Here is a 26032-nt window from a genome sequence, read left to right as displayed (position 1 = left end):
TCGAGATATTTTGGTGAAAGACAAAAAATTAGTAACAGTGGAATAGGCGGGACAAAACTCAATCTTTTACTCTAACAAAACTTGCCGAAAGTTATTGAAGACATATTTATGGATAATTATTTTAAACAATTTAGCAGGAGATAACATCACTGCAACTGGCCTATATTTATTTAAGCACAATTTATCACCCTTTTTATTATTTAAGGTGACTTTTGTTAATTTTCAATGAACAGAAAATGATGGCGTCTTTAAAGAATTAGTTTAAAAATATGTTAAAAAGCGAGATTTTGCAACCATTTCAAATAAAATCGAGAAGCAAAGCAAGCCTAAAAGAACTTCAACGCAAGTCTTCAGCATAGTTCTGAAGACCAAGTATAAAATAAAGAAAAAGAAAATCGAAAATGATTCCTTGAAAACAGAACGGAATATTGCGCGAAACCGTGGACAATATTTTGCGAACCGTCTAAGAATATACAGTGAAGAACTTAATAAAATGATATTGAATACTAAGATTATTTTAGTTCTTCAGTTTTAGATAAATATATATATGTTACCAAGTTTTAACTACAATAGAATAAATATAGTTTTTGTCGCTTACTTGACCGACACAAACTATAAATTATTCAGTTGACCATTGCTCAGTTGTCACATACCGATTTAAAAAACAGATTTCAAGTTTGTACTAAACAAAGCAGAGCAAAAACTGGGGGTAAATGCACATACGTGGATACAAACGGCTATGATTAATTGAATTTTATATCAATACACACAACCTCCAAATCAATCTAATCCATTAATTAGCATCGTAATTATATAGTCTTCACAAGTACCCAACGAACGTACACTGACCGCTTCACCAAATGACCGTTACGCCAAAGTGTCCCTCGGGGACTAGACCGAACGAGGTGTTGAGTTAACATCCTACGTTGATACTCTATCCAAATTTGCATTAAACAATGTTCCAGCACACACACATACTAAGATAATAATTTTAACGCCCCAACTTGCGCGAATTCGATCCAAGTGTCGGGTCATGTCTGACCCACTCCACGCGCCGATAAACATGGGCTGGGCATAATGTATTTGGATCGTGAAAGCCTTCGGATCTTCGTGGTTTATTTATAAAGAACGTTTTGCCATCTTTTTGTACGTGATCCGGACCCCATCCCATCGCAGAGGTCGCGAAGTTTCGGATCTTGAAGCTCGTTCATACGAGAAAATCCAGTGCAGACCTCCTGTGTTGTGAAAAGTTTCCATTGTCCCTCCGGGCCACGTGCTCTAACTTTATTACTCGGATCGAGGCTTTTTTCGTATGTAACCAATAAGCATGTGATCTATTATCGGCTCGTTCTAAATATGTATTCAATTAGACGTTTAGATTTTTTTCACAATTAGTATTTCAGTCTCAGAGGCAATGTGCTACTTTCGAAGTAATTATACTAAACTCGCAGAATTCTCTCGCCGCGTTATTGCTGTGTTGCTAATTTTGTTATTGTGCTCTTGTGCCGCTTGGGTAATTTTGCAGAAACGTCGTGGATGCAGTTCAGTTATTATAATAATAATCTAATAGTTTGCGTTAAAATTTAAAATGACACTATAAAACACGCTGGAGAATACAAATATTATTATTATTCAAGTCAATTAACAGCAAACATATTTACTTTGTTATTATATAAACTAATATAAATTAACTGCATAAAATGTTACAATGATATAATTAATATATTGCTAAAAGTTTGGCAATTAATGACAAAAATGGCGTCTCACTACTTAATTGTGTTTCCCTTGTTGAAAACGCATCAAGCTAATTTTTATTCATTTAAAAAAAGTAAAACGTATAAATTGAATCCAAAAAATTATTTTAATATATTATATTTTAAGCAGTGATTTTTTTATACATAACGCATTCAACCTTGAATTGAACATATGATTACGTTATTTACTTACATGTTTTCGTTTAATAATTATACCATTATATTAATCAGAAGGACTCAAAACGGTCAAAAGCTTCTAGCAAAATTGACAGACGAGTGAATCCAAATATTATGCCATCAAAACATAAGCCCCGGTGTCAAAGTCAGTTGTCATGTGATATTCAAAGATGAGTCTTAATAGTCTAAAACAAAAAAGGGGCTTCTTTTTTAAAATGGAACAACCTTTTCTCATATTATGTATACGCCATGAAGCAAAAAAATTTAAAATATTCATCTCCGACATGTCATCGACCTTTAAAAAGAATAATGCGTATATTTGGGATTGCCATCCAAATGACCGTTTAAAATCTACTCTAGTGGCCAACTCACCGCCATTTTGTAATTGGCCATTTCACCGAAAGAGGCGGAAAACAATATCTCCTACGAAAGGGCATTGGAACGTGGGCAACTAACAATATTTTCCTATATCCCTTCCTCAAAAACTTGCTCTGATACTTCTTCTGACGTTTGTATACTCACTTCAAACCATCGCAGATCCCAGAAGCCGCTGCTTCTCTCTTCGTATCCCCTAGTAAAAACAGAAATATACACTTTTAACACGACAAAACTATTTAATTATTTTCATTGGATAATAGATTAAATCGTACATAGTCACCTAGAATACATCAAACTGTTTAGTTGAATCCTTATATCTATCACTGTCTTTATTATGGGTGTTTTTTAAGATTTTATTACGATTTAATTTATCTTAAGGATAAATATTTTTTTCTGCTGAAATGTTATTTTTTCTATAAAAAATGTTTTGACTGCTTTCATAGATTATGTTTAATATTAATTTCGTTTTTTGCAGATAGATCTTTTTAGTTGCCTAAATCCTAAATATTGCCTTTTTCTTCTTTGACTGCAATTGCCAAGGCTCGTGTCATCATTGAAAAATTCTGTATGATATTTTCTTTATTATAAAACATTTTTTCCAAATATATATATTTTTAATTATATAATACATCGATATTGAGATAGGAATCACAAAAGGATAAAGATGCATATATTTTTCAATGACACCAGGATTTTAAAAGTAATGATAAAGTGATATGATGTCATTGATTATTTTTTTTATTTAATTTGTATAAGAAATTATGAACTTATTAAACTAATAATATTTTTTTAATTTCTTAACAAAAAAATTGTACCTCTATAGTAGTTACCATGTTGACAGTTATTTTAACCAGCTAAAAACTACTAATAATTCTAAATATATTTAGTATTTTAATCTAAAATCAGAATTACACAAGTTTTCTAAATAAAGACATTTATTAAATATTGTTAAGACACTTAAAAATTCCAAAAATATCATAATGAGCAAAAAAGTTTAACTGGAAATAAATTAATATCATCGGCAACAGTAATAACGAAATCTACATTGTGACTTTACCAGACGACAAATTACTTTATAGTTGATTTAAACGGAAATATACTACATGTATGTTGCGGTAAAAAATGATACGAATTTGCTAAATGATTGAATCTTGATTATCTATTTTTTGGTATATGCTTCGCAATATGTGTGATTATTGATTTTTAATGTAGTCAAATTGCCCACCCACCTGTGAATACAGTGGTACCGCCGCAAAAATGATTCCAACACTGTGTCCCACGAGCAAGGGGAGAACCCTCGCCAATTAGTTGATTGGAGTGCTGGGACCACTACAATCAATTCCCCTGCGTCTAGATCTCCTCCAGCATCCCCAAGATGGTGGGTGTCTGATAAACGGTCCCGCAATACGCTTTTATTATTCGCTCCATTACGCAATCGCAATCATTTTTTCTCCACCCACTCTCTCTCTCTCCTCCCTACTACTTACTCCCTTTATGTATCTCCGTTATGCGATCTCCTCCATAAACGGCGACACAGATGAAAAATAACGAATTTTTTCGGGAAAGTTTGAGAAGCAGCGAGGACACAGAATACGTGACGTTTGCTGGGTAATTAAAAATAATAACGAAGATCTCTGCATCACAATCGCGATACTTTTATTAAAATGTATCTAGCTGATATATTATCGTAAATGTATTTTACAATTCAATTGGATACAATTTCCGCAGCAGAACAAATTTTCAATTATTAAAAAACCTTATTAATAAAAATACTAACCAAGTTTTAGTCATTTGATTTAGTGAATTTACATATAGTATAAAAAAAAATCTAAACAAGAAAATGGCATTATAAAGTATAACAATAAGATAGAAATTGCTTGCTTGCATTCGAGTGTTTCTGGAAATGCATTTGACGGAGACAGTTCTATAATTCATAATCTAGATCAGTGGTCTTCAAGCCGTTTTCCGCGGGTCGTAATAAAAAATCGCGAGTCAAAAAATTGTAATTATATAAATTCATTAGTATAGTAGCGCTTTATTTTGTAATTGTCTTTTCTCTTATTATACACCCATTCACTAAATATAATGCAAGGGTAGGAGATTTGAGTAAACTACATTAATTTTTTGTTTAATATTTTAATAAAAAATACAATAATTTTACGCTTCGCAAATGACAATTTACCTCCTCCTTTAGCCAGACAGTTCGCTTACATCAAATTACGAAGAAAACGTTTCATATTATACTTTACGCCGAAAACCCTACGCTTGAAAATCTGATAATTCACCAGCTTCTGGAAAAGCTTTTAAATTCCAGGAATTATCCTGCTTGAATTGGAACACCTGACAATCCTTTATAACTGAAGCTGACACGCAACATATAAGTATATTCATCGTAGAAAAAAATCCATGCGTAACACTTGTTTGTAAAAATGAAACGTTTGAGAATCGCTGGGATACGTGACGTTTGACGGGTAATTAAAAATAATAATTAAGATCGCGCACCTGAAACGCGATACCACCCGCTTGACAGTTAAAATATGAGCAACGCAGGAAACTGCTTTATCGGCTATTATATTATATATTTTTTGCACAGATAGGAAGCATTTTAGGTGTGGCCCAAGGCTGTGTTTTAGGGATGTTTTATCTGTTGTTATTATGCATACATGAGCGACCCGCCAGAGGCGCTAACGTTAAAATATGTAGCGTTAACTTTATCGACTGAGATTAATTTATATTATCAATACGTTAATGCTTGACGACGCATTCTAGGAAAGCTCAAATTTATATAATGCTAATTAATTAAAATATATCAACATAATGGTAATTTAAGGTGTATATATAACACCTAATGGCAAGAATTGTATTAATGAAACGATTAACAGCATATTTGCACGCGTTAGGTGCTGAAAAAGAGAACAGCCGTTGGACTTCTATAACGTTGCAAGCAAGAAACATATTTTCACTATGTTAAACATAAATAATGGCGTGATCTAATCGTATTATACGTCAATCTCAAAGTAGAACGTTTTAAAATACTTAGTGCATAATTACTCGTATCACATATATGATATGAGCATGAGTTTGCTAAATGGTGGCAAATAGTGAAGGTCAATATAATTCAACGTCTTAATAAAGTGCGTCGTTACAACACAATACATGATGACGTTTATGCATATTGATATTTTTGCTTCATTAGTACTTTTAGCGCCTAACATCCACATATAGAAGATTTGAACTCGATTCTCGAAAATACCTCACGTACGAGACTAGAAAAGCAAATATTTTCACCATACTTTGCACAAAATATATTTACCGAGAAATCGACTACATGACGCTTTCTGTTTTTCTTCGACGTTAATCGTTTTGTTTTCACTGTGACAAATCGAAACACGGTCAACCTTAATGGTCGCTCATTGTGATGCAAGGGAAGTTTGCGGCAACACTTTGGGGGACGGTCGCTTTCGGACGCGCATAAAGGTAGAGTTTCACTGTATAAAGTGTGCCATTTTTATGTTTGATCCTAAAGTAGTAAGAGAGCCGAACCACTTGACACAAACGTAATGTGATGGGCCGTAAAAGTGGCATTAAAAGCACCGAAAACATTCTCTTCCATAAATATTTTCCAGCAAGGTCGCGCTGCCCCCCTCCCACCTCATCCTAACAGAATCACTTATGGATAAAACGCCGCCACTTCAACGGAACACACTTTCGGATGCTCGTTGAAATATGCAAAATCTTCTCTCACCTATAAAATTTGGTGTGTAAATATTACACATGTCTATGGGTGCGCGGTGTATAGGGATCAGGGTTTTCAATACCGGATCATATTTTCAATACAGGTATTTCGGTACTTTTAAAATACAATACCAGAAAATCGACATCAGATTTTTTATACAATACTTTATAAAAGTAGATAAAAATGTATATAAAATATGATATAAAATATTTTACGTGTTAAGGCCGAAAGGATATAGATAATAGTTGATTTTATAAACATATATAGAAAAATTTAGATGCCACTATTCGGAAGTTAGATAGTCCTCGCTTTCAAGTTATATTATTGTCGGCTGATTTTATAGAGCTGCTAGAACCGTTCGTTATATGTTTTTATATCGATGTAGTCTCTTAGCTCCCTCACGCTGTGACTCTCTCGCTGTCACATCTCTGACGAATTGCAGATGAGATTTTTGCGAGCTATTTGCATCGCTACTTGGATATACCTAAGAGGTGTATTTTCGGTTCAAAACAGGAACAGTCCATATTGTCACTACGGCGATTGCTAACCAAAGGACAGAATAACACTTGTATTATACACATTGTAAAATGGTATTGTCTAGCTAATATGCTTTTTAAACAAAGAGTAATTTTTTCGCGGTACTTTTTTACGATGTGCTATTAGGTGGTCCGTGAAATATTTCCAATTACACTTATCAACTTACATAGCAATACCTGATCTTAATGCATTATGCAGAGGTTCTGTAAATTTTCTTTGTTTTATTTAATGTTAACAGAAAGGTAAACAAAGAAAATTTTAAAAAATTACATAGGACATGCAAATCTTCCATGCATCCGAGGGTGACAGAAAAGATCGGAAGAACGCTAATTAAACACGATAGTAGAACTATTTTCTAATCCAAAACCAAAATTGGCTTAATTCTTCCAAACGGAAAATATCATTTAAAAAATGAATCCCAATGTGTGTATAAAATCTCATGTGCAGATTGCGAAAAAATTTACATTGGCTGCCGGTTTTGGAGTCATTACGAAAAAATCACATAAAATTGTCACCGACCTAAATGCCACACAATTACTCAAACACATTAACATAGACACAAATGACTTATCCCGGGAAAATGAACAATCAATTAATATAATTAATACTGCCCCACCGAAACGTATATATATATAACAAGATCAAGGAGAATCGCAGCCGAAATACAGAAATAAAGTAAGCGAAAATTCTGATGAATCCCGAGATTTCAAAAATAATAATACTCGCGAACCTCTAAAAATCCAAATCTAAATTTCCAAAAATTTCAGAAGTACAGTTGAAAGAAGGTATTTTTGTTGGGCCACAAATATGCGAAATATTACAGGACAAGAAGTTTGAAATTCACTTCAATAATGTTTAGTTAACTGCCTGGAAGTCATTCAAAACTGTAGTGGAAGACTTTTTAGATAATAATAAAGACTAATTATGCTGATTTAGTGAAACAGATATTAGGCTATTGCCAGAAAATGGGTGCAAGAATGTCACTTAAAATTAATTTTCTCCATTTGGAAAATCTGGATGCAGTGAGCGACGAATTGGGTAAGAGATTCCATCAAGATATGTTTATAATAGAAAACCGTTTTCAAGGGAAACGGAATGTTAGTATGATGGTTCCTGGAATGGAAAATTGACGAAGTAGAATAAAAGAGAGGAAAATATAATAAAAAGCATTTTTAATTCTGTTTTTAACTGATGTTTATCCTTATATATTTATGATTGTTTTTAATACAAACTGATAATTATATTACCTACTACTTTTACTCTATATTATCATAACAAAAATTTTCATTAAACCCTTAGACAAAAACATGTCTATGTGCTTAACACCGGTACATGTTTAATGTATGGGGTCCATACAAACAATAATTAATCTGTAACATCAAAACTTGACGTGATACATAATGGTCACCATAGAGACTATGAAGATGTACGATAATTTTAGTCCATATCAATCATCGAAATCCTAGTTACAAAATCTTTGCTGCTCAGTATTAATAACGCAATTGTTTGATTATGAGATTTCTTTTCCAGTGCCATGAAAATATTGTTAGTGTACTAACTTTCAACCCACCATATTTTTTTTGTTTATTCGATTATAAAAATTGCGCATGTGGTTGAAACCCTCATAAAAATATAAAAATCTGGAATAAGGACAAGACTATAATAAACATTTTATCTAGTAGATACATACATATTAAATAAAATTTAATTTTATAAAATAGAAAAATATCAATATAAGTCATGAATTGATTAGACAGATTTATTTTTTTTGTTCATGCATCATTATACTTTTTAATTTAAATTATGTAAAATTAATATTCCATGGTTAATAAATATTGAAAACTCATACGACAGTAAAATGCACAAAAAATATGAAAATAAATATAGAATAAGATCATTTGATATATAGCTACAATAATACACCTAAACAAAGACGTATATACGAAAGCTCTAATGAAAATGACACCAGATGCTTACCATCCCATTGAGTAATCCACTCCACCATAGGATATTGCAGCTTGGTCTACTTTGATAAACCCCTTTATTGACTGAATAAATAATGAGCCTTCCTCCTATTTCGGGGTGAAATATTAAACAGCGTCTGACGACACCATCGTTGGTCAACTTTCGAAAAAAGAACAATACAATTGTAGTATATTTATTATAGAAATTCAGACAAATAGGAAAAAAATCGATGGTCCATTGATAGTTTCGTTCCATTTGGCCCCATCACGTTTTTGGCAGAGGTAAAACCGCCGTAAAAGCTCCGAGTCGCTTCATCATAATCACGGAATGACAGTAAAAAGGTTCCGAACTACTCCAATGGACTAGTAAAAAAAATTGGGGTCGTACAAGATTTTGCCATTTTTACGGTCACTCCCTTTATCGTCCTCTACGTGTTTTTCGCGTATGAACTGAACGTCTCTGATTATAATAATTCCGAACTCTGTGCCTACACATTTATAAGTAAAAAATAAAAAAAATCGTACGGGTATCGTCTCAATAGAAAAATCAACAAAGACTATTTTATAATAAATTCTACTATGGTTTTATTTATATAAAATTTGCATACAACAGAAAAAAAAAATTGCATATTAAAAGGGCGTCATTGGGTGCTTAATTTTTAAACAATATATCTTTTCAATATTTCATTACATATTAAAAACAATATTTTTTATTATTATTACAAAAAAATTATGAGAAAAATATAAGAAAAATCATTTTTTAAGTATATTTTATTTTAAAATAAATTAATTGGTGACGAAAAATAATGTTTATTGAGCAGAAATAATACTACTTTGGTTAAATATAAAGTCTGTTTAAAAATTTGAAATGACAAGAATTTGACTGCTCAATTGCTTCAAAGCCTCACCAACGGCAAAAAGTTCATACAAAAATAGCAACTTCTACTACTGACTTTGCATCAATAAGCTTTCGAGATGACCTTCTACCAGACTTGAACTTATCAAACAATGAAAATATACAAAATATTACTAGGAAAAATTATATTGAAGAGTAGGATTCTTAAGATATTGGGCTATAGTCAGTAAATATTAACTCTATATTGAAACTGTTATAATGGTTTGACCATAACAAGAAAAAACTTATTTATTTCCCGAAATTATTAAAACTATTAGAAATAGAAAGTTTACTCAAAGTTCTTATCGTTGATTACTTTCAAATGCTGACACATGTCACCGTGCTTCGTTAATTTATTAAAAAAAAATGCAATCTATGTTTTTTTGTAAATTATTTTTTCAATTAAAAATCGTATTGACAACTAAAGATAAATATACATCGTATCATATTATTTTGTTAGATTTTAAGATTTGTATTCATCTGAGATGAATACAGCCTTAACAGTTCTAGACACATCACAATACAATTTTATTCATTTTTAAGCAATAATAAAATTTTTTTATATCAAACTGCATTATCTATTGAATTAAAATTTAATAAATGTTTGAAATACTAAAAAATTCTGTAAATTAAACATCAGGTCATGAATATTTTAAATGAATTTACCAGATGTAGTTTTGATTTAGACCAATGGTCCATTATTGCAGCATAGCTTAAAATATACTAACACACAAATGTAATTGATTAAATTAATCAATTGGTAAAGATTAGGCAGTGAGATTTTCTTAGAAGCGATGAAGTCATAAGATAATATAATAACCACGCCACATCCAATTACTGAACGATAAAGTAAATTTCTCAATGATACCAGATCAGCAAAACGGAAATTCCAGAAGTTATTTGTCTGTTATTGTAACCCTCGATTGGCTCATCGCTTAAACACAATTTATACTTTGCCGTCATCAATTACGTACATATGTAACTTGTACGTTCACGAAAATTTTACCTTTTAGTAATGTATAGTTAACCATGTACACAAATGCTCTTTTGATATAGTTCAACCAATGAATGTTATACGAAAGTGCATAAATGGTGGAAATATTTCGAGAGCTAAAAATACCAGGGAAACTCGCTTTTGCCAATTCTGAAATTAAGCGGTATATTATATCCGATTTTTTTTCATTAAATATTATTTGATAAAAGGTTTTCTGCCGAGTTCATTAAATTATATAATACAATTGTTTTTGACATTAAGTGAATAAATGCATAATAACAAAATAGAAAATTATAAATATGTTTAATCAACGTATTCAAAAATTTAGTATCATAAATATAAGCTTCAGTTCAGTAACGTCACATCTTTCCAAAATAACTTTTTTTTCACTTAGAGTTTAGGCAATTTACTTATTCTTCAACTCACTACATGGCTTGCCCACTTAAACCTTTGAGCGCTAGAAAATCTCTAAAGATATTAATTATTCCTGTCTTAGAACTAACATATGATCTGAAGATTTTTCTTATTATTTTTTATAACCCTGTTGAGATTAAATAAATTTATTAAGAAAATTATTTTATTTTATATCATTTCATCAAATACAAGAATATTATTTTCACATATCATAATCGATTAAGCTGATAGTCAACACTTTTTTTATGAAATACAAATATATATAAATATAATATAACGAATACAATACTATAAATATAATAATAATAAACATAGTGATAATCGACGTATATTTTTTATTTTATAATTCATGATAAACATATTTTTAAAGTTATAATCTTTCATGCAAAATATGTTGCAGCTAAGTTACGTTAGTCGGCCATATTAGATGTGCACTTCGCCATCTTATGTAAATAGTTTATGATCGGAACACCTGCCGCTTACTTTAACGCTTTGATCGTTCACTTTTGTCATCTCATTTTATAAGATCATTTTTAATGCGTTAAGATAGTTAAAAAAAACTAAATTAATATCACAGATAATATATTGTTTGGTATTTACATTATAAATATTTAATTGCAATTTAGACATTTATATATTATATAATGAGTTAAGTACTTATATTTTCTTCTAAAATGCATGTTTACTGAGAAAATGGTTTTTATTTCGACTTTTTCATTTTTCATACATACTAGTCTATAGTATATGAATACCACTTAATACACTAATACCTGAGAAAATAAGCTATATTGTCTCACTAAAAAGAACATAAAATTTTTTTTTTAAAAATGCGGTTCTCTCTCTCTCTCTCAAATCTTGAAAGTCACGACTTTTTATGTAAAATAAATTTATGCATTACATAAACATTACAATGCATAGTCCATAGTGCACACTTGTGTATGCGCGTTTTAATCTGAATATAAATGCGGTGCAAATGGTACGCCGGCATCATGAGGTCAGCCGTTTAAAATTTAATTTTGTGCGCTCCCCCCGTTCGTGGAGCTCCCAGGTGCGCCACAGGTTGGCTCAAGCGCCGCGCTGCAGCGCCCCTTTGTCATGTAAAATGTGCTTCGGAATTTAAATCGATATTTTAAGTAAAATGCTAAACAGCCGAAAGGGGGCGTTGTATGCTCGCTCCGGTGAGAAATATAGCGCTAAAGCAGATTTTCTTTGCCGAATCGCATTTGAATTGTAAAAGGCCAAAGGGGTGAGGTTAAAGGGAGAAGCGCTACAGAGCAATGTATTTTTTGTGGTTGAAAAAACTAATATACTGAGGTGGTAGATGTGAGAATTTTTCAAAATAAAGAGCTTCGTTAAATGAGTCGAAAAAAAATAATGAAATGTTGCATCGTCGTTGAGTTAGGCGTATGAGAATAGGGTAAAGTTAATTAATTTGTATTATCGCTTAATTCGTAGCCCTTTATATATTATGTAGTTTTTTTTAGATTTTATTTTAATAAAAACTTATCAACTAACTAAAATTAAAGCCTGCTGAAGATGTCTCTGGTTGATTAAAGACACAATATTTATTATTTTGCAACAAATTCACAAATATTTAATAGTTACGTTTGTAAAAATATTTTTGTAAAACGGAGGTTCTTCGTTCTTGATTCCAAGCAAAATATTCTGTGGGCGCAACCTCTGGAGAACTGCTGGATTTCTGGCAGCACAGCTGTTGTTGACGTAACATCAGGGCTGCGGTTTCTGAAGGCGCTCTGGTAGCGGAAGTATGGGAGGTAGCCTAGCATGGCTCTCCCTGTAGTTACTGAAGCGATAAGGTTTTGCCTTGCAAAACTGCAAAATAGTTTGATGGTAAAATTGAATAAAAATGCCTGCACTGATATTAAGTTTCGAATATGCGGTCTTACTGATAGGAAGCAAAAATCTTTGCCTTCTCTTTTTTTCATTTGAAATGCCCGAATATGCTTTATATATTAATTAAAATCTCTATTTATTCAATTATGAACAATATTACTTATGTCAAGTGTGACTTGTCCGGTGGATGAAAATATATAGAATGTCTCGTGAGTTCGGCATAATTCATTAGCTGTTGACGAACAACTATTGTGTATATGTTCGTTAAATGTTATTTTTATGTTGCTTTAAAAAATCGTCTGTTTTCCGTTCGATAGTTGTATATAAAAATATGTGAACAAACCCTAAGCGACGAAATATTTAGGGCTGTGGTCGACGGGGCGCGCTCTTGTTTCGTTGTTCTATGTAGGATCTAAACTCCTGTCTAACACACGAAAGAGGTCCATACTCCTTGGATGCAGCTCTGAAATCTTTAGCCTCTGAGGGTGCTTATGTGGGTCATTTTCTAGAGGATGCCTCAAATATGGGCCCTTCCAGACAAGCTGGGCAATTACGAAAGGCAACCCAAGATCCACTATCCCGGAGTGTGCTCAAATAGTTGATATCCTTATCGCCTTGCATAAATAGTATAACTAGTAAGAATTTCATTCGTTAAAATTACATTTGTTGCGAGTTATTATGATGGGTGAGATCGTTATTCTCCGAGCGGTGGTGAAGAAGCTGTCGGAGGGATGATGTCAGTGGAAGATTGGTGTGGCAGTTGATCCCTCTCTGCTGCGGTGCCCGTATGGTGGAGTTCCTCTCAGTATGTGATCGTATGTTATTCGCGGGCGGGCCGAATCTGCTAGTATCTTCCGGTGTCTGCTTGCAAAGCTTGCGGACCAATCACAATCATACAGAGAGCGGCAGTTAGTCTCCGTATTTTTTATATATTTATATATATACATAAAAATATATTTAGCAGCCAAACTCACGTATATTTAACGTTACACAAAAAAGATTAAAAATAAGTATGATTAATATCTTTCTTAAGCAATATTTTCATTGTCTTTATATGAGATAAATTAGATATGGCCTGAATCATTTAAAATTTTGGATCGTTTAAATCGCAATTTAAGTACTTCTTCATTACATTCAGCGCATATTAAAATTTGTTTTTTTGTATTTAATATCTTAAAATAAAATCTGACTATTTAACCTGTTAAATTATTAGCTTTATATAGCTAGGATAATTATTATATCTTTACTAAACTGAACTGCTTTGAATGATTCATTTAGTTTATAATTTGGCAATCCAGATGGCTTTACTCAGACATGACAACTTAGTTTGAAGTGGAGCAAGTTTGAATACTAACTACGATATGCGATATTTTGCTTCATTATACAGTTTCTTAGTAATCGGTAAATACATTCATCTTTAAAATGTCTTGAATTGAATTGATTTGAATTGAAATTCATTAATTTAAGTTTGTATCAAGTTTGCATGAAGATTTTTTCCCTATGGTTTTCTTATTATATTTCAATCTAACGAAACCCATAGCTACTTGTTTCAGATTAACTCTAAACTACTATATACATTCTAAGTCGCCCTGGTTCTAACGATAATTTAAAACATCCACTAGACACTAGAAAACCTATAAAAAAGTCCTACAAAAAAATAATAAATATATCACAATTAAGAAACATTTCTGAAGGGACTCTATTATTATAGTTTCGGTTATAAGCGTGATTGAATTCATACAACTGGTTTTGGTATTTAAAAATTCACCTAAAAATAATATTTCTCCGTTATATAACAATTCGCGGGATATTAAATTAAACATCGCACAACACAAAACCACACGCGCGTTGACAGAACGTGAAACTTTTGTCCACCGAATACTACTGTATAATATAATACACACACAGCGCAACGTATAGAGCAAAAGCATTTCAGGTTTCAGGTTTACACACGGGCCTGAAATTTCGTACGCCTCGTTTGTTCCCGTGCCGTCGCCGTCAGCGGTCGCAAACCGTCCGAGTCGAACGCCGGCATTGGCAATTCAAATTTTATTTAATTATACACGCCTTCGAACACATTTCAATTAATTTGGAAGGAAACTAATGCCATTGAAGCGTATTGAAGTTCGGTCGGAGATACCCTACAGGGTCCCATTTCTATACCAACATCCCCGTTAATAATTCACCGATATCGCTCATTGTAATTTTAATGGCTCCTGGGGAACCTTAGGAATTATTAATATACGATTAAGATCTCGGCGAACGACTGCCGATATCGCGTAAACGCCTCGTGCACGATGAATATGATTAATTTGTAATTTGGGAAAAATTCGCGACATGGTATGAGGCGCGTATAGCACACGTGAAGAGCTTACGTAATATATTCTACCGCGAGTTAATTAATTTACACCAAAAAATCCTACGGGATTAACTGTAATAGTGAAATATGTATTGATTATACATAAATGAATATAATAAATGTATCATAAAGAAATTTAAAATAAAATCTGTATTGCTATGCAAAATAATAAAAAAAAATCTCTGATAGGAATTCTAACTCTCAGTAATTTTCAGAAAACCATTGCGATAACGATTTCTCAATTTGCTTATAATTTTCAGTAAGTTACAATTTGTCATTAAATTATAATCTGTAGCTTCTCTGAAATTATTTTTATAAGTGATATAGTTTTAAGATGGTTTAATAATTACTTATATAAAAGAAAACAAAAAGTTAAAATAAATAATGTATATTCTGAAGAGAAATTAGTGTCTTATGGAGTACCACAAGGGTCTAAATTGGGACCATTGTTATTTGTTTTGTATATTAATGATATAGTTAATAACGTGAAAAATGTAAAATTCATCTATTTGCGGATGACACGTTAATGTATTGCATAGGTGATAACAGTAAAGAAATTGTAAATAATTTAAATAATGAATTAAGTATATTAGAAATATGGTTAAAGAATAATGTACTTAAATTAAATGAGAATAAAACTAAATGTATGTTTATTAATTATAAAAATGTGTTAGATAATAGTACCAAAATAGTAATAAATAACTCTAGTATAGAAATAGTGGATAATATAAAATATTTAGGAGTAATTGTTGATACAAAATTAAATTTTAAAGAACATTGTAATTACATATTAAAAAAAAATTAGTAGAAAAATAGGTTTATTATCTAGATTAAGAAATATATTAAGTATAAATACAAAAAAAATAATTTACAATAGTATAATATTGCCCCATTTTAATTATTGTGCAACACTATTAAATATGTTAAATAAATTAGATAAACAAATGTTGCAAAAATTACAAAATAGGGCAATGAGAGTAATCTTAAATAAAAATAGATTAACTAATTGTAAAAGTATGATTGATAGATTAGAATGGTTGAATGTTCAAGAAATATTGTGTATGAATGTTTTAGTATTTATATATAAGTTAGAAAATAATATGTTACCAGAATATTTTAATAAGTATTTAATAAGAAATAAAGATGTACATAAATATAATACTAGAAATAGAGAAAATTTAAAGATAATTAAGTATAAGAAAACGAGTACGGCTAGGGGAATTATGTACGGAGGTTTTGATTTATATAATAGTCTTTCAAGAGAAATCCGAAACAGCAAAAATATAACGGGTTTCATAAATGGAATAAAAAAACACCTTCGTACATATAGAAATAAATTACAATATTAAGACTTTATTATTGTATATTTTTATTTTTTCTTTCCACTATGTATTTTTTGTATATTTTTATATATGTTTACTAAATTTGTTAGATGTAAAGATTAGCTATTAAGCTAAATAAATTAATAAAATAATAAATAATAATAATAAAGATTTTTTCAGTATTTATTAAATCACTAGCTCAAGAAAAATGTCAAATATATAAAATTTTAGTTCTTGAGTTTTTTAATTCTTATTCACAGCTCTCAAACTATGTCTTGTCTTTAAATTATACTGGCAACATATGAAAATACAGTGATGAGTGAGGAAAGTTGTATTTTATCCCTTATGATTTTTACCATTTATTCAGAAAAGATTTTTGACGCAGCACTACCAAACACAGACGAATGAATTGAAATAAGCATTTTTTGGTATGTTTCAATATGCTGATGATACTTTGCTCACAGCAGAATTTTGAGAGTAGTTGTTTGGGATACAATCGAGACAAAAATTGGGATAAAATTCTGGATCGACAACAAAGCATACTATGCAAAAACGATTTAAACTTGCTTTTAAGAATGAGAATAATAGGATATTGTGTTATCAGTCTTTCTAAGCATGGACACTTACAGCAAAGGTGATAAATCGTCTAGAAGTCTTTGAAATGAGGATTTACAGACGCATGCTGTAGATAATATGAAAAATGTGATAGTAATATTGCAGATGAGGAATGATGAATAAAACAACTCTTAACGCATCTAATGGAATAAATAATAGAAGAAAAGCAATATATTGGCAAAATAACTTACGGCAATGATCTGTGAATTTGCCACTTTTCTATGTATGACGATTTCTAACGTACGATAACAAATTGAACACTTAAATAAAAATAAATAAAAATGTCTACTTATAATATCAAATTTGTATATTTCGGTCTTTTTGCTCTCTAAAATATATTTTTTGCAATCTTTTATTTGTAAAATCATTTGATTATAGGAGTTTTTAAATTCCATTTTATTAGGAAATCTAGGATTTGATTATATGCAATGGTAAATTTAATTTTGCCGTACACTTGCAATTGTAGTTTTTATTACGCTATTTCTAAATATCATGATCGTTCCTTTAGTAATTAAGAGTGAAAGTGAAACAATTACCAAAAACAAGCAGTTATAAAAAGAGTGAAAGTGAAACAATTACCAAAAACAAGCAGTTATAAACATTTTAAAGTACATATTATTTTTTATTAGTCCGCTATTTGATGTATCGGCTCTGGAGTTAAATATATATATATATATATATATATATATCAAATAGCTATGAACATTCTTTACTGCTAGATGGACTTATACATATCCATAGACTTAATTACCACAGCATCATTAATATTTGTTAAAATCTTATAAAAAAATTATATTTTATTGCAATATAATAATAACATATCTTAAATGTTTAGCACCAATTATAGAAAAAAAAAAATTAATCGTTCCTTCCTTACTCAGGTAATTACGTTTCGAAATCCTGTCACAACCAAAAGTTTATCATATAAAAAACCTTAGTTTCCATTATGACTCCGACATAATTTACCCTTGAAATTTTGAAAAACGCTTTTAAACGTTATTTCTTAGTTGAGATTTAAAATTCTAACAATTTTTTTTCCATTAATTCAACTCATTTCCTCTGGTTTTATACAATTCACTTTAATAAAAAATGTTAAGTTTTATTACATCTCTGTGAAATTAGTTCATTCGCAAACATTTAATAACAATAAGTATATAAATATGTAAAATTATGTGATTAATATTTAAAATTGCATTTAGATGATAAAATATCATGCAAAATAATATTTATTTAACAATTTTTCTAACTAATCAAGTTTTTTTTATCAGGATTATTTTATTGCTTGTATATATACTCTATTTGCGTTAACACATTCAGTTCAAGAGCAATCCATTTCATCATTATTCATAACTGAGAAAAAGATGGCAAGTTTGAGTTTACGCCCCTACTATTATCTGTAAAGCACCTGATACAGATATACATTCGATATACCCATCATTACTCTTATTTATATATTTTGAACAAATGTATTGCAATTAAAATCATTATTTTATTTTTTATATTTATCTATCAATCGGTATATCCGTATTTTTTGTTTTTATAATAAAGTACATAAAAGTAGTTTGTATTAACATTTTTTATAGATATTGCCTATCGATAAGATGACCAGATTTTGAAGACACTAAACATAAAAAATGTTTGAGAAGGACGTTTGGTAACCTTTTATCGAGAATATATTTTATTCGTAAGACATAATTAAATTTATACAATGTACTTATTAATCGAAATGTTATGTTTAAGTATTATATTTTTTAAAAACGATTAAAACCAAGCTGAAATAAATAGGATACGTGAAAATATTACTTTACATTTTATAAAATCAGTATAACATACGAGACACTAATCGCTTAAAACAGAGCTACGTTGAACATCAAACGAGACTTATAAGACGGAAGATATAGCCTTGTTTCACTTCACGTCAACCCTGGTCCAGCTATGAAGGCTAAAATTTAGAGTTTAACCAGATCTATAAATAATTCTACCTATTTAATTTAACGTTTATCAAAACGATTTTGGAGTGAATAATTGTAAGACAATAAAGTTTATATATTAAAATGTATAATTCGTGTACTCTAATGATTGATGATAATTACTTAGAAAGGCATTCAGAATACTTTTCTTTTGTTGTTTTTGCGTTTCTAGAGAAGGCTTCTTAGAAGCCATGAGTTGTGTTTGCTTAGAATTTTGTCGTGAATCCGACAAAGTGAAGAATTAACATATTCAATTTTAAAAGGAGACACACACAGTTTACCGGTGCAGTCAGTCGGCTGATGGAGATTTCACATTCGGAACACGCGCCGCCCTCTACGAGACAGATAATAAATAGGTCCCGCATCGCGTCCCTGTGAAATTGTACCTGGTGCAGCCGGGCTGTGCGCCACCTACCTTCCACTTGGACAGTGCATGCCTCGCCTACCCCCGGCTGCAGAAAGGAAGGAAATTGCAAGTGGAGATTTTCCACGTCATACATTTTTACGATCGACCGGAATTTATAACGCCATGAAATACGGCGGCCGATATAGCATGAATATGAAATGGCCGATAGCCCGCCGTGGAGGTGTGAGCTTCTGGGTGCTAAAGGGTTATGCATTTCGAAAGTCGAATGTGATTACTTTATTTCTTAAACCCCCTAGTGTCTGAGAACTTTGTTGGTTACATACTAATGTTAGAAGAGAGAGGAGTGGTGACTGAAAAGAGTCGATAGAAGATATGTTTAATGACTGGTAATTGTTTTTGGAACTAATTGTAGAGATTGAAATGAGCTTGTCTTGCAAGAATTTACACTTTTATTTTTAATCAATAGTTATCTACTAGAATTTGCGTCTAATAAATTTTGGTTTCCAGTGAGTCAGTTTCTTAACTAACTTGTCATGTACACTGTGCATTATTTTTGTGATATCAAATTGTTACAGCTGAGTTCTTTGTTTTTTAAATATTTTAATACAGTGGAACCTGTGTGTAAATTGTACTACGAAATAAAAGCAAAACTTTTTGACCAATTTTGATTTGATAAATGAGTCATGTCTTGCAATACGATGAAAGTGTGTCCTTGGGAAAGAACATGAGGCTCAAGGCGAATGAGGATGATATATAAGAGTTGGTGGAAGAACATGGCCAGGAGCTCACCACCAAAGAACAGCATGAAGCAATAGAAAATATCTCGTCTAAAGAGGAGGAGAAAGAGACTGAGAAACTCTCCACTTCAAATGAGATTATTTATAAATTTAATGGAAAAGCACCCCCCCGACTGAGTCCGAATCATTGTAAGCGCTTAACCTATTCAATGGCAATGCAATGTAATATTTTTATTAAATCCTCAAAATAAAATAAAAGCAACTGTTCCTTGATAAAGTTCCACATTAAGAAAAATATTTTATTGTGCTATCAATGATAGACAGCAGTGATTCTATCATTTTTATACAAATATTTTTGGGTTTGGAATGAATCAACTTAAGTTTTCATTGTTTCTCATGTAGAAATTTGCTTTAACTTAAGTGTTTCAAAATACAAGCATGTTTTTATAAGGGCCATTTTGACGCATTGGAAATACCTCATGATTGTCAAATTTATAAATAATAAATAAAATAGGCAATGATGGTCAGATTTGTAATAAATAAATAAAATAAAAATATAAAAAGTTTGACTTACAATTTTTCACCAAAATGTCCTTGATTTCCTGGGTCGTAAGGGCTCGTTTTATATTATAAATTTGCTTAAAACAAGTATAGGAACAGACTCACAGATCACAGATAAACAAATCTCAAATTTAAATGAGAAAAATATATACGAGAAAAAGAGTGATTTCTACTCTTCATTATAAATACAATAAATAAATAAAAACTATAGACACTAGTCCAATAAAATTATTTTTATTATTATATATATATTTATTAAAATTTAATTTATAAAAAAAATATTTTATTAAAATACATTATTTGCAATGTATACGTTTTCTACTGTTCAGCTTCACCCAGAAATTGTATAACTCCTAATATTAATTTTTTTCATTTTGTCTCTGACAGATAAATTAATATTTCAGAATAAAAACGACGTTAAAGCTAAAAGAAGGAGCATTTACTAAGAAATTCTAGACAGATTAAGCTGTGTTAATTTCAATACGTCAAAGCTTTTGCTACTTTATAAATCGTATTGTTAAGATTCAAACTTTTCTACGTAGAATTTATTTATATTTAAGTATGCTAAGTCAATTTTAAAAATTGGCAATAGGATTAGGTTAAAACTAAGAAATAAGTGGACAATACGACAATAATACAATACAATATCCCAGTTTAATAATTTAGTACAATTTTATTTAAATCAGTATCTTTGAAAGAAATTCACAACATAATTTGTAAATTAAAAAAGGAACCATATTGATGTATTAGATGTAAATATAATTTTAAAAACTTAGTAATCAAACATTTAAGGGATTTCAATATTTTTCAAAACATTCTATGGGAGCAACAATCGAGATTCAAAGACAAACACTCCACTAAGACTGCATTACAAGTAGTTCTAAATGATTGGTTGCTTACCAAGGATACAAACAAAATCATTGGAGCTGTTTTTTTTTATATCACGAGAGCTTTTGAAAAAATAGACAAAAGAATAATTTTGAAAAAATCATAAAATATCGGTATAAGTGAAATAGTTTTAAGATGGTTTAGTAATTATTTAAAAAAAAAGTTAAAATAAACTATGCGTACTCCAAAGAGAGAATTTTATCTCACGATGTACTAAAGGGGTTTAAATTGGGACCATTGCTATTTATACATATTATATAATAATGATACAATTGTAGATAAAAATTAAATTGTAATTACATATAAAAAAAAATAGTAGAAAAATAGGTATATTATCCAGAATGAAAAATATTTTAAGTATAAACACAAAAAAATAATTTACAATAGTATTATACTGCCCTGTTTTAATTATTGTGCAACAATATTAGATTTGTTTAATAAATTAAATAAAATGTTGTTGCAAAAATTACAAAATAGGGCATATGAGAGTAGTCTTAAATAAAAATAGATTAACTAGTTGTAGAAGGATGATTGACAGATTGGAATGGTTAAGTATGCAATAAATATTGAAGATGAAAAATAACACAAGTAATTTTCGTAAAAATAGCATATCCCAATAAGAAACCTAGAATATTTAACAAAATATCAACAAAAAGCAACTTTGAGAAAAAATTCCCAAATTTCAAGTAGCTTAAATAAACCGATGACAATATATTAAGGTTAATTATTATTATTTTGCTGCTTTTACAGTTTACCATTATATTTTATAAACTTTAATATTCTCCATTGCTTCATGACATTTGTCAGAAATATGTATGTGCTAGCTTATTAAGTAGAAACTGATAGCTGCTCAGTTTTCGATTAACCATTTTCTATTGATGATATGCTGCTTTCGCTTTAATTTCCCTTGACTCCTGTGTTGCAGCATCAATCTGGGAATTAAATTGTCACACCGTTATATTACTTAATATTAATATAACGGTGTGATTATTTAATTATTACTAAATGTAGATTATGCTTATTTGTTACTAACAGCATCTTAACAAGCTTTCTTATAAATATGAATATTATTTAGCTGGACATTAATTTTAACAGCACAAGTCTCATTCGAACAGTTTTTAGTTTAATTTGAAAATGGGGCGGGGGAGAGTGGGGCTAAATGGGTCCCCCTTGTTTTCGGTATTAATAAACATACCACACGTAACGAAGGTCTCATCGTCAAAGTTTAAGTATTCAAATCGAAAACTTCGAGCGTTGCTTTCGGTTCGTATGAAATATTCAGGCAGCTCGAGGCTTTGTCGCGTTTTCAAATTATATTATGCGATGTCACACATTATATTGTGAATTTCGCAGGTGTATACGAATGCATGTATGTGTGTATGTCTGTGCGATAAAATGTATAATGTAATATGACATGTTAGATTTATTTTTGACGTTGAAAAGAGGAACGGCATGTATTCGCTTTATCTGTTTACTTGAATTGATTTGTGATAATAGAAACAATCAATAGTTTCGTGCCGGTTTACCCGACCGCGGCTGTCACTTACGACAGCCCAGGTAGGAGATCGAGCCTAGCCCCAGTCTCACTATGAAAGGACGCTAATGGACTAAAACTCTTAAACCTTACGCAACTATTGAGAAAGTTTTCACACAAATGCTACTAATTTACAATACGATAGAGCGATGTTTAGAATTCTAGCCGCACTTTACAAATTTTTATTCGATTACATATTCTTTAAAATCTTTTTCTATAATATTAAAAAAATTGTTTGATATAATATTGACAACAAATCGTAATCTAGCTTTTATATAAGTGCTTTTACTATAAGTTACTAATGTTTTTATTCACTTTTTCAATTTCATTATTTTTTTACCATAGTATATTTATTACGCAAAATTATGCAATAAAAATAATTATATTTCACAATGGTGAGTCTGCAATTGAATTACATTTCTTTAGCATTGCATACAGAATTTCTGTAATATTATTATTATTATCCTAATATAATTGTTTATTTATTTATATGACCTCAACATTTCACACTGTCTAATTTAAAAGAATAACATTTTTCATCACTATTTATCAATTATTTGCAAAACATAACACATATTTTAACTGCGATAAATTTTGATTTATTTACACTTATCTAATTGTTAACTATTTTAAAATCAATATAATAATATATGTTTGTATTATTTAGAGAAAAAATAAGTACATATACATACATCAATGAATAAAAAAATATAAAAAATACGACGACGTTGAATTTTCCAATCTAGCAGTAGTTTACAGACGCTATATTCTATTAACTTTTAAGTGTTAAAAGTAATACACAAACTTTTAAATTTTATTAAGATTATATATAACTATGTATATGATTTTATAATTATATATATGACTTTTTCTTAAATAATTGTTAAACCACTATTTCACTTCTCTAATTTCTTAAACATTGTTCTTGTCTATTGTTTCGAAAACTCCCTTGAAATTTAAGAAAACTGCTCCAATGATTTTGCTCGTATGCTTAGCCAACAACCAATCATTTATCACTACTCGTAATGAAGTCTCGCTGAAATGTTTTTCTCTAAATCCCGATTGTTGTTCACATAGAATGTTATAAAAAATGTTATAAAAAAACAGATAAAATGTAATTTTATTTATTAAGCGTAATACGTGATACATCAATAGAGTACTTTTTATGAGCTGATGTGTAGTATTTTTTTTAAAATAAAATAAATACTACACATCAATGGAAATGGCTCTAGATTTTTTAATAGAATTCACAGATCATAAAATATGAATATTTAAAATTTAATTCAATTTTTTTAGGATATCCTATTTATAGAAATATTTATATGTTATATAAACAAAATAGAAACCCAGATCATTCAATAGTTATTTTTAGATAATAAAAAAAACATACATAGACGCCATCTTCCTGTAAATATTTAACAATCCAAAATATCATAAGTAATACAATTCATCAACAGCTTAAAGGAAAACCGATAAAAACTGGATTTTAAAAGATAACGCATGACCCATGTCATTCGTGCGTTATTAACAATATATATGGGAAAACTTATAAAAGATAATAATTATTGCATTTTGATAAAAAAATATCATTCAACATTAAATCACGTGCTTGTTAAAGTAATTAAAATGAAATATTCATTTTTAATATGAATAATATTATTATATATAATAAACAGATAAAATTATATTATATAAATTAAATATATTTCAGTAATTAAATAAATTCATAGTATATATAAAAGTCTAAGCGGTTATATAAAATATAAAAATATGTATGTAGTGGATATTAGTCGCATACTCTTTGTTATATGATTCTTAGAATTAAACAGCTAATGTTTATCAAATATACGTAGTATATTATATTATAACTAATACACGAAAGACTTGAAAGTTTGAATTTTATATGAAATATAGTGATTTTTAATTTATATCGTGTCTGTGTTATAGTGATTATTATATTGTTATAATTCCGATCTAACAACTTAGATTATGTTTTCTTAGACTTCCTTAATCTCAGGGGTGAGTATTTTAATAAGTTATTATGATATAACAAGGTCGCGCATAGTGCCGTTTATTTTGAAAGTGAATCAAGTCCATATTTTGTTATTGTTAGATTATTAATGGTTTACGTTTGAACTGATTTGAAAATATTAGTAAGCAATAATAGCCCTATTTTATATTGTTTACGGTCTTTTTCCATGAAAACTTCAGCCATTTGTCTTGAAAGTGGGTCAAGTCAATATTTTGTTATTGTTTGATAATTAATGGTTTGCGTTTGAACTAATTTAAAAATATTAGTAAGCAATAATAGACTTATTTTATATTGTATACGATCTTTTTTCATAAAAACTTTGTATGAAATAAATATATATTCGCGTTATTTTTAATAGGGCTCAATGGACTTACTTATGACTGTGAATTGCTTAAAAACAGAATTTTTAAGATAATTTTTAATGAATATACCCCACTTTCTTAATCAACGGCTCATATATATTGATTTTAAGCTGTTATAATATTTTTTAATTAATTAATTACATATAATTGTTTTATAGAATTTGCTTTCAGTCTAATGTCTCAATACTTTGTAGTTGTTAATTGTGTGAACCCTGTTGTAGCGCAATGGGAAAATGCATATAATGTTCAATAGATATTACTTATAATTATACATGATCAGTTATATTTCAATAATGATTATCAGTTGCTTTTTGTTTATTTAAATGGATATGATGCTCGATTGCCATAAAAATTATATACTAGTTTAAGGCGCAATAAGATTATTTTGGTGTATGTGTATATGTACATTTTTCAGTATGTGTCTAAGTATAGAATAATTAACTCTTTGAATTGACAACAAAATACGTCACCAAATCGTGCGAATCTCGTTAAGCAGTATAATAGCCAAAAGTGGCAAATAAATATGGCAATTCTCACTCGCTTAAAACTACTTTTAGTGTTTAAAACAACTACTCACGAGGT

Source organism: Plectrocnemia conspersa, unplaced genomic scaffold (genome assembly GCF_051122295.1).
Source record: "Plectrocnemia conspersa isolate PC_06_02 unplaced genomic scaffold, ASM5112229v1 ptg000008l, whole genome shotgun sequence".
Lineage (NCBI taxonomy): Eukaryota > Metazoa > Arthropoda > Insecta > Trichoptera > Polycentropodidae > Plectrocnemia > Plectrocnemia conspersa.
This window is presented reverse-complemented; position numbering follows the sequence as displayed.